This window comes from Triturus cristatus, chromosome 8 (genome assembly GCF_964204655.1).
Source record: "Triturus cristatus chromosome 8, aTriCri1.1, whole genome shotgun sequence".
Classification (NCBI taxonomy): Eukaryota; Metazoa; Chordata; class Amphibia; order Caudata; family Salamandridae; genus Triturus; species Triturus cristatus.
The window spans coordinates 897,895,569-897,910,918 of NC_140591.1; positions in this window are offsets into that span (position 1 = coordinate 897,895,569).

Below are 15,350 nucleotides of genomic sequence, written 5' to 3' on the forward strand. Positions count from 1 at the left end.
TATTAGGCCAGAGTAAGTGTTAAGACCTTAGCTATTAGGCCAGAGTAAGAGTTAAGACCTTAACCAGTAGGCCAGAGTAAGAGTTAAGACCTTAACCAGTAGGCCAGAGTAAGAGTTAAGACCTTAACCATTAGGCTAGAGTACGAGTCTAAGACCTTAGCTATTAGGCCAGAGTACGAGTCTAAGACCTTAACCAGTAGGCCAGAGTAAGAGTTAAGACCTTAACCATTAGGCCAAAGTACGAGTCTAAGATCTTAGCTCTTAGGCCAGTGTAAGAGTTAAGACCTTAGCTATTAGGCCAGATTACGAGTCTAAGACCTTTGCTATTAGGCCAGAGTAAGAGTTAAGGCCTTAGCTATTAGGCCAGAGTAAGAGTTAAGACCTTAACCAGTAGGCCAGAGTAAGAGTTAAGACCTTAGCTATTAGGCCAGAGTAAGAGTTAAGACTTTAACCATTAGGCCAGAGTACGAGTCTAAGACCTTAGCTATTAGGCCAGAGTAAGATTTAAGACCTTAACCATTAGGCCAGAGTACGAGTCTAAGACCTTAGCTATTAGGCCAGAGTAAGAGTTAATACCTGAACCAGTAGGCCAGAGTAAGAATTAAGACCTTAACCATTAGGCCAGAATACGAGTCTAAAACCTTAGCTATTAGGCCAGAGTACGAGTTAAGACCTTAGCTATTAGGCCAGAGTAAGAGTTAAGACCTTAACCAGTAGGCCAGAGTAAGAGTTAAGACCTTAGCTATTAGGCCAGAGTAAGAGTTAAGACCTTAACCAGTAGGCCAGAGTAAGAGTTAAGACCTTAACCAGTACGCCAGAGTACGAGTCTAAGACCTTAGCTATTAGGCCAGAGTAAGAGTTAAGACCTTAGCTATTAGGCCAGAGTACAAGTCTAAGACCTTAGCTATTAGGCCAGAGTAAGAGTTAAGACCTTAACCAATAGGACAGAGTAAGAGTTAAGACCTTAGCTATTAGGCCAGAGTAAGAGTTAAGACCTTAACCATTAGGCCAGAGTACAAGTCTAAGACCTTAACCATTAGGCCAGAGTACGAGTCTAAGACCTTAGCTATTAGGCCAGAGTAAGAGTTAAGACCTTAACCAGTAGGCCAGAGTAAGAGTTAAGACCTCAACCATTAGGCCAGAGTATGAGTCTAAGACCTTAGCTATTAGGCCAGAGTAAGAGTTAAGACCTTAGCTATTAGGCCAGAGTAAGACTTAAGACCTTAACCAGTAGGCCAGAGTAAGAGTTAAGACCTTAACCATTAGGCCAGAGTACGAGTCTAAGACCTTAGCTATTAGGCCAGAGTACGAGTCTAAGACCTTAACCAGTAGGCCAGAGTAAGAGTTAAGACCTTAACCATTAGGCCAGAGTATGAGTCTAAGACCTTAGCTATTAGGCAGGAGTAAGAGTTAAGACCTTAGCTATTAGGCTAGAGTAAGAGTTAAGACCTTAACCAGTAGGCCAGAGTACGAGTCTAAGACCATAGCTATTAGGCCAGAGTAAGAGTTAAGACCTTAACCAGTAGGCCAGAGTAAGAGTCTAAGACCTTAACCAGTAGGCCAGAGTACGAGTCTAAGACCTTAGCTATTAGGCCAGAGTAAGAGTTAAGACCTTAGCTATTAGGCCAGAGTACGAGTCTAAGACCTTATCTATTATGCCCGAGTAAGAGTTAAGACCTTAGCTATTAGGCCAGAGTACGAGTCTAAGACCTTAGCTATTATCCCAGAGTAAGAGTTAAGACCTTAACCAGTAGGCTAGAGTACGAGTCTAAAACCTTAGCTATTAGGCCAGAGTAAGAGTTAAGACCTTAACCAGTAGGCCAGAGTAAGAGTTAAGACCTTAAACATTAGGCCAGAGTATGAGTCTAAGACCTTAGCTATTAGGCCAGAGTAATAGTTAAGACCTTAGCTATTAGGCCAGAATAAGTGTTAAGACCTTAGCTATTAGGCCAGAGTAGGAGTTAAAAGCTTAACCATTAGGCCAGAGTACGAGTCTAAGACCTTAGCTATTAGGCCAGAGTACGAGTCTAAGACCTTAGCTATTAGGCCAGAGTAAGAGTTAAGACCTTAACCAGTAGGCCAGAGTAAGAGTTAAGACCTTAACCAGTAGGCCAGAGTACGAGTCTAAGACCTTAGCTATTAGTCCAGTGTAAGAGTTAAGACCTTAACCATTAGGCCAGAGTACGAGTCTAAGACCTTAGCTATTAGGCCAGAGTACGAGTCTAAGACCTTAGCTATTAGGCCAGAGTAAGAGTTAAGACCTTAACCAGTAGGCCAGAGTAAGAGTTAAGACCTTAACCAGTAGGCCAGAGTACGAGTCTAAGACCTTAGCTATTAGTCCAGTGTAAGAGTTAAGACCTTAGCTATTAGGCCAGAGTAAAAGTTAAGACCTTAACCATTAGGCCAGAGTACGAGTCTAAGACCGTAGCTATTAGGCCAGAGTAGGAGTTAAGACCTTAACCATTAGGCCAGAGTACGAGTCTAAGACCTTAGCTATTAGGCCAGAGTACGAGTCTAAGACCTTAGCTATTAGGCCAGAGTAAGAGTTAAGACCTTAACCAGTAGGCCAGAGTAAGAGTTATGACCTTAACCAGTAGGCCAGAGTACAAGGCTAAGACCTTAGCTATTAGGCAAGAGTAAGAATTAAAACCTTAGCTATTAGGCCAAAGTAAAAGTTAAGACCTTAACCATTAGGCCACAGTACGAGTCTAAGACCTTAGATATTAGGCCAGAGTAAGAGTTAAGACCTTAACCATTAGGCCAGAGTACGAGTCTAAGACCTTAGCTATTAGGCCAGAGTACGAGTCTAAGACCTTAGCTATTAGAGCAGAGTAAGCGTTAAGACCTTAACCATTAGGCCAGAGTACGAGTTAAGACCGTAACCAGTAGGCCAGATTACGAAGCTAAGACCTTAGCTATTAGGCCAGAGTAAGAGTTAAGACCTTAGCTATTAGGCCAGAGTAAAAGTTAAGACCTTAACCATTAGGCCAGAGTACGAGTCTAAGACCTTAGCTATTAGGCCAGAGTAAGAGTTAAGACCTTAACCATTAGGCCAGAGTACGAGTCTAGGACCTTAGCTATTAGGCCAGAGTACGAATCTAAGACCTTAGCTATTAGGCCAGAGTAAGAGTTAAGACCTTAGCTATTAGGCCAGAGTAAGAGTTAAGACCTTAACCATTAGGCCAGAGTACGAGTCTAAGACCTTAGCTATTAGGCCAGAGTAAGTGTTAAGACCTTAGCTATTAGGCCAGAGTAAGAGTTAAGACCTTAACCATTAGGCCAGAGTACGAGTCTAAGACCTTAGCTATTAGGCCAGAGTAAGTGTTAAGACCTTAGCTATTAGGCCAGAGTAAGAGTTAAGGCCTTAACCATTAGGCCAGAGTACGAGTTAAGACCTTAACCAGTAGGCCAGAGTATGAAGCTAAGACCTTAGCTATTAGGCCAGAGAAAAAGTTAAGACCTTAACCATTAGGCCAGAGTACGAGTCTAAGACCTTCGCTATTAGGCCAGAGTAAGAGTTAAGACCTTAACCATTAAGCCAGAGTACGAGCCTAGGACCTTAGCTATTAGGCCAGAGTAAGAGTTAAGACCTTAACCAGTAGGCCAGAGTAAGAGTTAAGACCTTAACCAGTAGGCCAGAGTAAGAGTTAAGACCTTAACCATTAGGCCAGAGTACGAGTCTAAGACCTTAGCTATTAGGCCAGAGTACGAGTCTAAGACCTTAACCAGTAGGCCAGAGTAAGAGTTAAGACCTTAACCATTAGGCCAAAGTACGAGTCTAAGATCTTAGCTCTTAGGCCAGAGTAGGAGTTAAGACCTTAGCTATAAGGCCAGAATACGAGTCTAAGACCTTTGCTATTAGGCCAGAGTAAGAGTTAAGACCTTAGCTATTAGACCAGAGTAAGAGTTAAGACCTTAACCAGTAGGCCAGAGTAAGAGTTAAGACCTTAACCATTAGGCCAGAGTACGAGTCTAAGACCTTAGCTATTAGGCCAGAGTAAGAGTTAAGACCTTAGCTATTAGGCAAGAGTAAGCGTTAAGACCTTAGCTATCAGGCCAGAGTAAGAGTTAAGACCTTAACCAGTAGGCCAGAGTAAGAGTTAAGACCTTAACCAGTAGGCCAGAGTAAGAGTTAAGACCTTAACCATTAGGCCAGAGTATGAGTCTAAGACCTTAGCAATTAGGCCAGAGTAAGAGTTAAGACCTTAACCAGTAGGCCAAAGTAAGAGTTAAGACCTTAACCAGTAGGCCAGAGTACGAGTCTAAGACCTTAGCTATTAGGCCAGAGTAAGACTTAAGACCTTAACCATTAGGCCAGAGTACAAATCTATGACCTTAGCTATTAGGCCAGAGTAAGAGTTAAGACCTTAACCAGTAGGCCAGAGTAAGAGTCTAAGACCTTAGCTATTAGGCCAGAGTAAGAGTTAAGACCTCAGCTATTAGGCCAGAGTAAGAGTTAAGACCTTAACCAGTAGGCCAGAGTATGAGTCTAAGACCTTAGCTATTAGGACAGAGTAAGAGTTAAGACCTTAGCTATTAGGCCAGAGTAACAGTTAAGACCTTAACCAGTAGGCCAGAGTAAGATGTAAGACCTTAACCATTAGGCCAGAGTACGAGTCTAAGACCTTAGCTATTAGGCCAGAGTACGAGTTAAGACCCTAGCTATTAGGCCAGAGTAAGAGTTAAGACCTTAACCATTAGGCCAGAGTACGAGTCTAAGACCTTAGCTATTATGCCAGAGTAAGGGTAAAGACCTTAACCAGTAGGCCAGAGTAAGAGTTAAGACCTTAACCTGTTGGCCAGAGTACAAGTCTAAGACCTTAGCTATTAGGCCAGAGTACGAGTCTAAGACCTTAGCTATTAGGCCAAAGTAAGAGTTAAGACCTTAATTAGTAGGCCAGAATAAGAGTTAAGACCTTAGCTATTAGGCCAGAGTAAGAGTTAGGACCTTAGCTATTAGGCCAGAATAAGAGTTAAGACCTTAACCATTAGGCCAGATTATGAGTCTAAGCCCTTAGCTATTAGGCCAGAGTAAAAGTTAAGACCTTAACCAGTAGGCCAGAGTAAGAGTTAAGACCTCAGCTATTAGACCAGAGTAAGAGTTAAGACCTTAACCAGTAGGCCAGAGTAAGAGTTAAGACCTTAACCATTAGGCCAGAGTACGAGTCTAAGACCTTAGCTATTAGGCCAGAGTAAGAGTTAAGACCTTAACCAGAAGGCCCGAGTAAGAGTTAAGACCTTAACCTGCAGGCCAGAGTACGAGTCTAAGACCTTAGCTATTAGGCCAGAGTACGAGTCTAAGACCTTAGCTGTTAGGCCAGAGTAAGAGTTAAGACCCTAACCAGTAGGCCAGAGTCAGAGTTAAGAACTTAGCTATTAGGCCAGAGTGAGAGTTAAGACCTTAACCATTAGGCCAGAGTACGAGTCTAAGACCTTACCTATTAGGCCAGAATACGAGTCTAATACCTTAGCTATTAGGACAGAGTAAGAGTTAAGACCTTAACCAGTAGGCCAGAGTAAGAGTTAAGACCTTAGCTATTAGGCCAGAGTACGAATCTAAGACCTTAGCTATTAGGCCAGAGTAAGAGTTAAGACATTAGCTATTAGGCCCCAGTAAGAGTTAAGACCTTAGCTATTAGGCCAGAGTACGAGTCTAAGAACTTAGCTATTATCCCAGAGTAAGAGTTAAGACCTTAACCAGTAGGCCAGAGTACGAGTCTAAAACCTAGCTATTAGGCCAGAGTAAGAGTTAAGACCTTAACCAGTAGGCCAGAGTAAGAGTTAAGACCTTAACCATTAGGCCAGAGTATGAGTCTAAGACCTTAGGTATTAGGCCAGAGTAAGTGTTAAGACCTTAGCTATTAGGCTAGAGTGAGAGTTAAGATCTTAACCAGTAGGCCAGAGTAAGAGTTAAGACCTTAACCAGTAGGCCAGAGTAAGAGTTAAGACCTTAACCATTAGGCCAGAGTACGAGTCTAAGACCTTAGCTATTAGGCCAGAGTAAGAGTTAAGACCTTACCCATTAGGCCATAGTAAGAGTTCAGACCTTAACCAGTAGGCCAGAGTAAGAGGTATCACCTTAACCATTAGGCCAAAGTACGAGTCTAAGACCTTAGCTATTAGGCCAGAGTACGAGTTAAGACCCTAGCTATTAGGCCAGAGTAAGAGTTAAGACCTTAACCATTAGGCCAGAGTACGAGTCTAAGACCTTAGCTATTATGCCAGAGTAAGGGTAAAGACCTTAACCAGTAGGCCAGAGTAAGAGTTAATACCTTAACCATTAGGTCAGAGTACGAGTCTAAGACCTTAGCTATTAGGCCAGAGTAAGAGTTAAGACCTTAGCTATTAGGCCAGAGTAAGAGTTAAGACCGTAACCAGTAGGCCAGAGTACAAGTCTAAGACCTTAGCTATTAGGCCAGAGTACGAGTCTAAGACCTTAGATATTAGGCCAGAGTAAGAGTTAAGACCTTAACCAGTAGGCCAGAGTAAGAGTTAAGACCTTAGCTATTAGGCCAGAGTAAGAGTTAGGACCTTAGCTATTAGGCCAGAGTAAGAGTTAAGACCTTAACCATTAGGCCAGAGTATGAGTCTAAGACCTTAGCTATTAGGCCAGAGGAAAAGTTAAGACCTTAACCAGTAGGCCAGAGTAAGAGTTAAGACCTCAGCTATTAGGCCAGAGTAAGAGTTAAGACCTTAACCAGTAGGCCAGAGTAAGAGTTAAGACCTTAACCATTAGGCCAGAGTACGAGTCTAAGACCTTAGATATTAGGCCAGAGTAAGAGTTAAGACCTTAACCAGAAGGCCCAAGTAGGAGTTAAGACCTTAACCTGCAGGCCAAAGTACGAGTCTAAGACCTTAGCTATTAGGCCAGAGTATGAGTCTAAGACCTCAGCTGTTAGGCCAGAGTAAAAGTTAAGACCCTAACCAGTAGGCCAGAAACAGAGTTAAGAACTTAGCTATTAGGCCAGAGTTAGAGTTAAGACATTAACCAGTAGGCCAGAGTAAGAGTTAAGACCTTAGCTATTAGGCCAGAGTACGAGTCTAAGACCTTAGCTATTAGGCCAGAGTAAGAGTTAAGACATTAGCTATTAGGCCCGAGTAAGAGTTAAGACCTTAGCTATTAGGCCAGAGTACGAGTCTAAGACCTTAGCTATTATCCCAGAGTAAGAGTTAAGACCTTAACCAGTAGGCCAGAGTACGAGTCTAAAACCTTAGCTATTAGGCCAGAGTAAGAGTTAAGACCTTAGCTATTAGGCCAGAGTACGAGTCTAAGACCTTAGCTATTAGGCCAGAGTAAAAGTTAAGACCTTAACCAGTAGGCCAGAGTCAGAGGTAAGACCTTAACCATTAGGCCAAAGTACGAGTCTAGGGCCTTAGCTATTAGGCCAGAGTACAAGTCTAAGACCTTAGCTATTAGGCCAGAGTAAGAGTTAAGACCTTAACCAGTAGGCCAGAGTAAGAGTTAAGACCTTAACCAGTAGGCCAGAGTACGAGTCTAAGACCTTAGCTATTAGTCCAGTGTAAGAGTTAAGACCTTAGCTATTAGGCCAGAGTAAAAGTTAAGACCTTAAACATTAGGCCAGAGTACGAGTCTAAGACCTTAGGTATTAGGCCAGAGTAGGAGTTAAGACCTTAACCATTAGGCCAGAGTACGAGTCTAAGACCTTAGCTATTAGGCCAGAGTACGAGTCTAAGACCTTAGCTATTAGGCCAGAGTAAGAGTTAAGACCTTAACCAGTAGGCCAGAGTAAGAGTTAAAACCTTAGCTATTAGGCAAGAGTAAAAGTTAAGACCTTAACCATTAGGCCACAGTACGAGTCTAAGACCTTAGCTATTAAGCCAGAGTAAGAGTTAAGACCTTAACCATTAGGCCAGAGTACGAGTCTAAGACCTTAGCTATTAGAGCAGAGTAAGCGTTAAGACCTTAACCATTAGGCCAGAGTATGAGTCTAAGACCTTAGCTATTAGGCCAGAGTAAAAGTTAAGACCTTAACCAGTAGGCCAGAGTAAGAGTTAAGACCTTTACCAGTAGGCCAGAGTACGAGTCTAAGACCTTAGCTATTAGGCCAGAGTAAGATTTAAGACCTTAACCATTAGGCCAGAGTACGAGTCTAAGACCTTAGCTATTAGGCCAGAGTAAGAGTTACTACCTTAACCAGTAGGCCAGAGTAAGAATTAAGACCTTAACCATTAGGCCAGAGTACGAGTCTAAAACCTTAGCTATTAGGCCAGAGTACGAGTTAAGACCTTAGCTATTAGGCCAGAGTAAGAGTTAAGACCTTAGCTATTAGGCCAGAGTAAGAGTTAAGACCTTAACCAGTAGGCCAGAGTAAGAGTTAAGACCTTAACCACTAGGCCAGAGTACGAGTCTAAGACCTTAGCTATTAGGCCAGAGTAAGAGTTAAGACCTTAGCTATTAGGCCAGAGTACGAGTCTAAGACCTTAGCTATTAGGCCAGAGTAAGAGTTAAGACCTTAACCAATAGGCCAGAGTAAGAGTTAAGACCTTAGCTATTAGGCCAGAGTAAGAGTTAAGACCTTAACCATTAGGCCAGAGTACAAGTCTAAGACCTTAACTATTAGGCCAGAGTAATAGTCTAAGACCTTAGCTATTAGGCCAGAGTAAGTGTTAAGACCTTAACCAGTAGGCCAGAGTAAGAGTTAAGACCTCAACCATTAGGCCAGAGTATGAGTCTAAGACCTTGGCTATTAGGCCAGAGTAAGAGTTAAGACCTTAGCTATTAGGCCAGAGTAAGAGTTAAGACCTTAACCAGTAGGCCAGATTAAGAGTTAAGACCTTAACCATTAGGCCAGAGTATGAGATAAGACCTTAACCATTAGGCCAGAGTATGAGTCTAAGACCTTAGCTATTAGGCCAGAGTAGGAGTCAAGACCTTAACCATTAGGCCAGGGTACGAGTCTAAGACCTTAGCTATTAGGCCAGAGTACGAGTCTAAGACCTTAGCTATTAGGCCAGAGTAAGAGTTAAGACCATAACCAGTAGGCCAGAGTAAGAGTTAAAACCTTAGCTATTAGGCAAGAGTAAAAGTTAAGACCTTAACCATTAGGCCACAGTACGAGTCTAAGACCTTAGCTATTAAGCCAGAGTAAGAGTTAAGACCTTAACCATTAGGCCAGAGTACGAGTCTAAGTCCTTAGCTATTAGAGCAGAGTAAGCGTTAAGACCTTAACCATTAGGCCAGAGTACGAGTCTAAGACATTAGCTATTAGGCCAGAGTAAGAGTTAAAACCTTAACCAGTAGGTCAGAGTAAGAGTTAAGACCTTTACCAGTAGGCCAGTGTACGAGTCTAAGACCTTAGCTATTAGGCCAGAGTAAGAGTTAAGACCTTAACCAGTAGGCCAGAGTAAGAGTTAAGACCTTTACCAGTAGACCAGAGTATGAGTCTAAGACCTTAGCTATTAGGCCAGAGTAAGATTTAAGACCTTAACCATTAGGCCACAGTACGAGTCTAAGACCTTAGCTATTAGGCCAGAGTAAGTGTTAATACCTGAACCAGTAGGCCAGAGTAAGAATTAAGACCTTAACCATTAGGCCAGAATACGAGTCTAAAACCTTAGCTATTAGGCCAGAGTACGAGTTAAGACCTTAGCTATTAGGCCAGAGTAAGAGTTAAGACCTTAGCTATTAGGCCAGAGTAAGAGTTAAGACCTTAACCAGTAGGCCAGAGTAAGAGTTAAGACCTTAACCAGTACGCCAGAGTACGAGTCGAAGACCTTAGCTATTAGGCCAGAGTAAGAGTTAAGACCTTAGCTATTAGGCCAGAGTACAAGTCTAAGACCTTAGCTATTAGGCCAGAGTAAGAGTTAAGACCTTAACCAATAGGCCAGAGTAAGAGTTAAGACCTTAGCTATTAGGCCAGAGTAAGAGTTAAGACCTTAACCATTAGGCCAGAGTACAAGTCTAAGACCTTAACTATTAGGCCAGAGTAATAGTCTAAGACCTTAGCTATTAGGCCAGAGTAAGTGTTAAGACCTTAACCAGTAGGCCAGAGTAAGAGTTAAGACCTCAACCATTAGGCCAGAGTATGAGTCTAAGACCTTGGCTATTAGGCCAGAGTAAGAGTTAAGACCTTAGCTATTAGGCCAGAGTAAGAGTTAAGACCTTAACCAGTAGGCCAGATTAAGAGTTAAGACCTTAACCATTAGGCCAGAGTATGAGATAAGACCTTAACCATTAGGCCAGAGTATGAGTCTAAGACCTTAGCTATTAGGCCAGAGTAGGAGTTAAGACCTTAACCATTAGGCCAGGGTACGAGTCTAAGACCTTAGCTATTAGGCCAGAGTACGAGTCTAAGACCTTAGCTATTAGGCCAGAGTAAGAGTTAAGACCATAACCAGTAGGCCAGAGTAAGAGTTAAAACCTTAGCTATTAGGCAAGAGTAAAAGTTAAGACCTTAACCATTAGGCCACAGTACGAGTCTAAGACCTTAGCTATTAAGCCAGAGTAAGAGTTAAGACCTTAACCATTAGGCCAGAGTACGAGTCTAAGTCCTTAGCTATTAGAGCAGAGTAAGCGTTAAGACCTTAACCATTAGGCCAGAGTACGAGTCTAAGACATTAGCTATTAGGCCAGAGTAAGAGTTAAAACCTTAACCAGTAGGTCAGAGTAAGAGTTAAGACCTTTACCAGTAGGCCAGTGTACAAGTCTAAGACCTTAGCTATTAGGCCAGAGTAAGAGTTAAGACCTTAACCAGTAGGCCAGAGTAAGAGTTAAGACCTTTACCAGTAGACCAGAGTATGAGTCTAAGACCTTAGCTATTAGGCCAGAGTAAGATTTAAGACCTTAACCATTAGGCCACAGTACGAGTCTAAGACCTTAGCTATTAGGCCAGAGTAAGTGTTAATACCTGAACCAGTAGGCCAGAGTAAGAATTAAGACCTTAACCATTAGGCCAGAATACGAGTCTAAAACCTTAGCTATTAGGCCAGAGTACGAGTTAAGACCTTAGCTATTAGGCCAGAGTAAGAGTTAAGACCTTAGCTATTAGGCCAGAGTAAGAGTTAAGACCTTAACCAGTAGGCCAGAGTAAGAGTTAAGACCTTAACCAGTAGGCCAGAGTAAGAGTTAAGACCTTAACCTGTAGGCCATAGTAAGAGTCTAAGACCTTAACTTTTAGTCCAGAGTAAAAGTAAAGACCTTAGCTGTTAGGCCACAGTATGAGTTAAGACCTTAACCTGTAGGCCAGAGTAAGAGTTAAGACCTTAACCAGTACGCCAGAGTACGAGTCGAAGACCTTAGCTATTAGGCCAGAGTAAGAGTTAAGACCTTAGCTATTAGGCCAGAGTACAAGTCTAAGACCTTAGCTATTAGGCCAGAGTAAGAGTTAAGACCTTAACCAATAGGCCAGAGTAAGAGTTAAGACCTTAGCTATTAGGCCAGAGTAAGAGTTAAGACCTTAACCATTAGGCCAGAGTACAAGTCTAAGACCTTAACTATTAGGCCAGAGTACGAGTCTAAGACCTTAGCTATTAGGCCAGAGTAAGAGTTAAGACCTTAACCAGTAGGCCAGAGTAAGAGTTAAGACCTCAACCATTAGGCCAGAGTATGAGTCTAAGACCTTAGCTATTAGGCCAGAGTAAGAGTTAAGACCTTAACCATTAGGCCAGAGTACGAGTCTAAGACCTTAGCTATTAGGCCAGAGTAAAAGTTAAGACCTTAACGAGTAGGCCAGAGTCAGAGGTAAGACCTTAACCATTAGGCCAAAGTACGAGTCTAGGACCTTAGCTATTAGGCCAGAGTAAGAGTTAAGACATTAGCTATTAGGCCCCAGTAAGAGTTAAGACCTTAGCTATTAGGCCAGAGTACGAGTCTAAGACCTTAGCTATTATCCCAGAGTAAGAGTTAAGACCTTAACCAGTAGGCTAGAGTACAAGTCTAAAACCTTAGCTATTAGGCCAGAGTAAGAGTTAAGACCTTAACCAGTAGGCCAGAGTAAGAGTTAAGACCTTAAACATTAGGCCAGAGTATGAGTCTAAGACCTTAGCTATTAGGCCAGAGTAATAGTTAAGACCTTAGCTATTAGGCCAGAATAAGTGTTAAGACCTTAGCTATTAGGCCAGAGTAGGAGTTAAAAGCTTAACCATTAGGCCAGATTACGAGTCTAAGACCTTAGCTATTAGGCCAGAGTACGAGTCTAAGACCTTAGCTATTAGGCCAGAGTAAGAGTTAAGATTTAACCAGTAGGCCAGAGTAAGAGTTAAGACCTTAACCAGTAGGCCAGAGTACGAGTCTAAGACCTTAGCTATTAGTCCAGTGTAAGAGTTAAGACCTTAGCTATTAGGCCAGAGTAAAAGTTAAGACCTTAACCATTAGGCCAGAGTACGAGTCTAAGACCTTAGCTATTAGGCCAGAGTAGGAGTTAAGACCTTAACCATTAGGCCAGAGTACGAGTCTAAGACCTTAGCTATTAGGCCAGAGTACGAGTCTAAGACCTTAGCTATTAGGCCAGAGTAAGAGTTAAGACCTTAACCAGTAGGCCAGAGTAAGAGTTAAGACCTTAACCAGTAGGCCAGAGTACAAGGCTAAGACCTTAGCTATTAGGCAAGAGTAAGAATTAAAACCTTAGCTATTAGGCCAAAGTAAAAGTTAAGACCTTAACCATTAGGCCACAGTACGAGTCTAAGACCTTAGCTATTAGGCCAGAGTACGAGTCTAAGACCTTAGCTATTAGAGCAGAGTAAGCGTTAAGACCTTAACCATTAGGCCAGAGTACGAGTTAAGACCGTAACCAGTAGGCCAGATTACGAAGCTAAGACCTTAGCTATTAGGCCAGAGTAAGAGTTAAGACCTTAGCTATTAGGCCAGAGTAAAAGTTAAGACCTTAACCATTAGGCCAGAGTACGAGTCTAAGACCTTAGCTATTAGGCCAGAGTAAGAGTTAAGACCTTAACCATTAGGCCAGAGTACGAGTCTAGGACCTTAGCTATTAGGCCAGAGTACGAGTCTAAGACCTTAGCTATTAGGCCAGAGTAAGAGTTAAGACCTTAGCTATTAGGCCAGAGTAAGAGTTAAGACCTTAACCATTAGGCCAGAGTACGAGTCTAAGACCTTAGCTATTAGGCTAGAGTAAGTGTTAAGACCTTAGCTATTAGGCCAGAGTAAAAGTTAAGACCTTAACCATTAGGCCAGAGTACGAGTCTAAGACCTTAGCTATTAGGCCAGAGTAAGTGTTAAGACCTTAGCTATTAGGCCAGAGTAAGAGTTAAGACCTTAACCAGTAGGCCAGAGTAAGAGTTAAGGCCTTAACAATTAGGCCAGAGTACGAGTTAAGACCTTAACCAGTAGGCCAGAGTATGAAGCTAAGACCTTAGCTATTAGGCCAGAGAAAAAGTTAAGACCTTAACCATTAGGCCAGAGTACGAGTCTAAGACCTTCACTATTAGGCCAGAGTAAGAGTTAAGACCTTAACCATTAAGCCAGAGTACGAGTCTAGGACCTTAGCTATTAGGCCAGAGTACGAGTCTAAGACCTTAGCTATTAGGCCAAAGTAAGAGTTAAGACCTTTGATATTAGGCCAGAGTAAGAGTTAAGACCTTAACCATTAGGCCAGAGTATGAGTCTAAGACCTTAGCTATTAGGCCAGAGTAAGTGTTAAGACCTTAGCTATTAGGCCAGAGTAAGAGTTAAGACCTTAACCAGTAGGCCAGAGTAAGAGTTAAGACCTTAACCAGTAGGCCAGAGTAAGAGTTAAGACCTTAACCATTAGGCCAGAGTACGAGTCTAAGACCTTAGCTATAAGGCCAGAGTACGAGTCTAAGACCTTAACCAGTAGGCCAGAGTAAGAGTTAAGACCTTAACCATTAGGCCAAAGTACGAGTCTAAGATCTTAGCTATTAGGCCAGAGTAAGAGTTAAGACCTTAGCTATTAGGCCAGATTACGAGTCTAAGACCTTTGCTATTAGGCCAGAGTAAGAGTTAAGAACTTAGCTATTAGGCCAGAGTAAGAGTTAAGACCTTAACCAGTAGGCCAGAGTAAGAGTTAAGACCTTAACCATTAGGCCAGAGTACGAGTCTAAGACCTTAGCTATTAGGCCGGAGTAAGAGTTAAGACCTTAGCTATTAGGCAAGAGTAAGCGTTAAGACCTTAGCTATCAGGCCAGAGTAAGAGTTAAGACCTTAACCAGTAGGCCAGAGTAAGAGTTAAGACCTTAACCATTAGGCCAGAGTATGAGTCTAAGACCTTAGCAATTAGGCCAGAGTAAGAGTTAAGACCTTAACCAGTAGGCCAAAGTAAGAGTTAAGACCTTAACCAGTAGGCCAGAGTACGAGTCTAAGACCTTAGCTATTAGGCCAGAGTAAGAGTTAAGACCTTAACCATTAGGCCAGAGTACAAATCTAAGACCTTAGCTATTAGGCCAGAGTAAGAGTTAAGACCTTAACCAGTAGGCCAGAGTAAGAGTCTAAGACCTTAGCTATTAGGCCAGAGTAAGAGTTAAGACCTTAGCTATTAGGCCAGAGTAAGAGTTAAGACCTTAACCAGTAGGCCAGAGTACGAGTCTAAGACCTTAGCTATTAGGACAGAGTAAGAGTTAAGACCTTAGCTATTAGGCCAGAGTAACAGTTAAGACCTTAACCAGTAGGCCAGAGTAAGATGTAAGACCTTAACCATTAGGCCAGAGTACGAGTCTAAGACCTTAGCTATTAGGCCAGAGCACGAGTTAAGACCCTAGCTATTAGGCCAGAGTAAGAGTTAAGACCTTAACCATTAGGCCAGAGTACGAGTCTAAGACCTTAGCTATTATGCCAGAGTAAGGGTAAAGACCTTAACCAGTAGGCCAGAGTAAGAGTTAAGACCTTAACCTGTTGGCCAGAGTACAAGTCTAAGACCTTAGCTATTAGGCCAGAGTACGAGTCTAAGACCTTAGCTATTAGGCCAGAGTAAGAGTTAAGACCTTAATTAGTAGGCCAGAGTAAGAGTTAAGACCTTAGCTATTAGGCCAGAGTAAGAGTTAGGACCTTAGCTATTAGGCCAGAGTAAAAGTTAAGACCTTAACCAGTAGGCCAGAGTAAGAGTTAAGACCTCAGCTATTAGACCAGAGTAAGAGTTAAGACCTTAACCAGTAGGCCAGAGTAAGAGTTAAGACCTTAACCATTAGGCCAGAGTACGAGTCTAAGACCTTAGCTATTAGGCCAGAGTAAGAGTTAAGACCTTAACCAGAAGGCCCGAGTAAGAGTTAAGACCTTAACCTGCAGGCCAGAGTACGAGTCTAAGACCTTAGCTATTAGGCCAGAGTACGAGTCTAAGACCTTAGCTGTTAGGCCAGAGTAAGAGTTAAGACCCTAACCAGTAGGCCAGAGTCAGAGTTAAGAACTTAGCTATTAGGCCAGA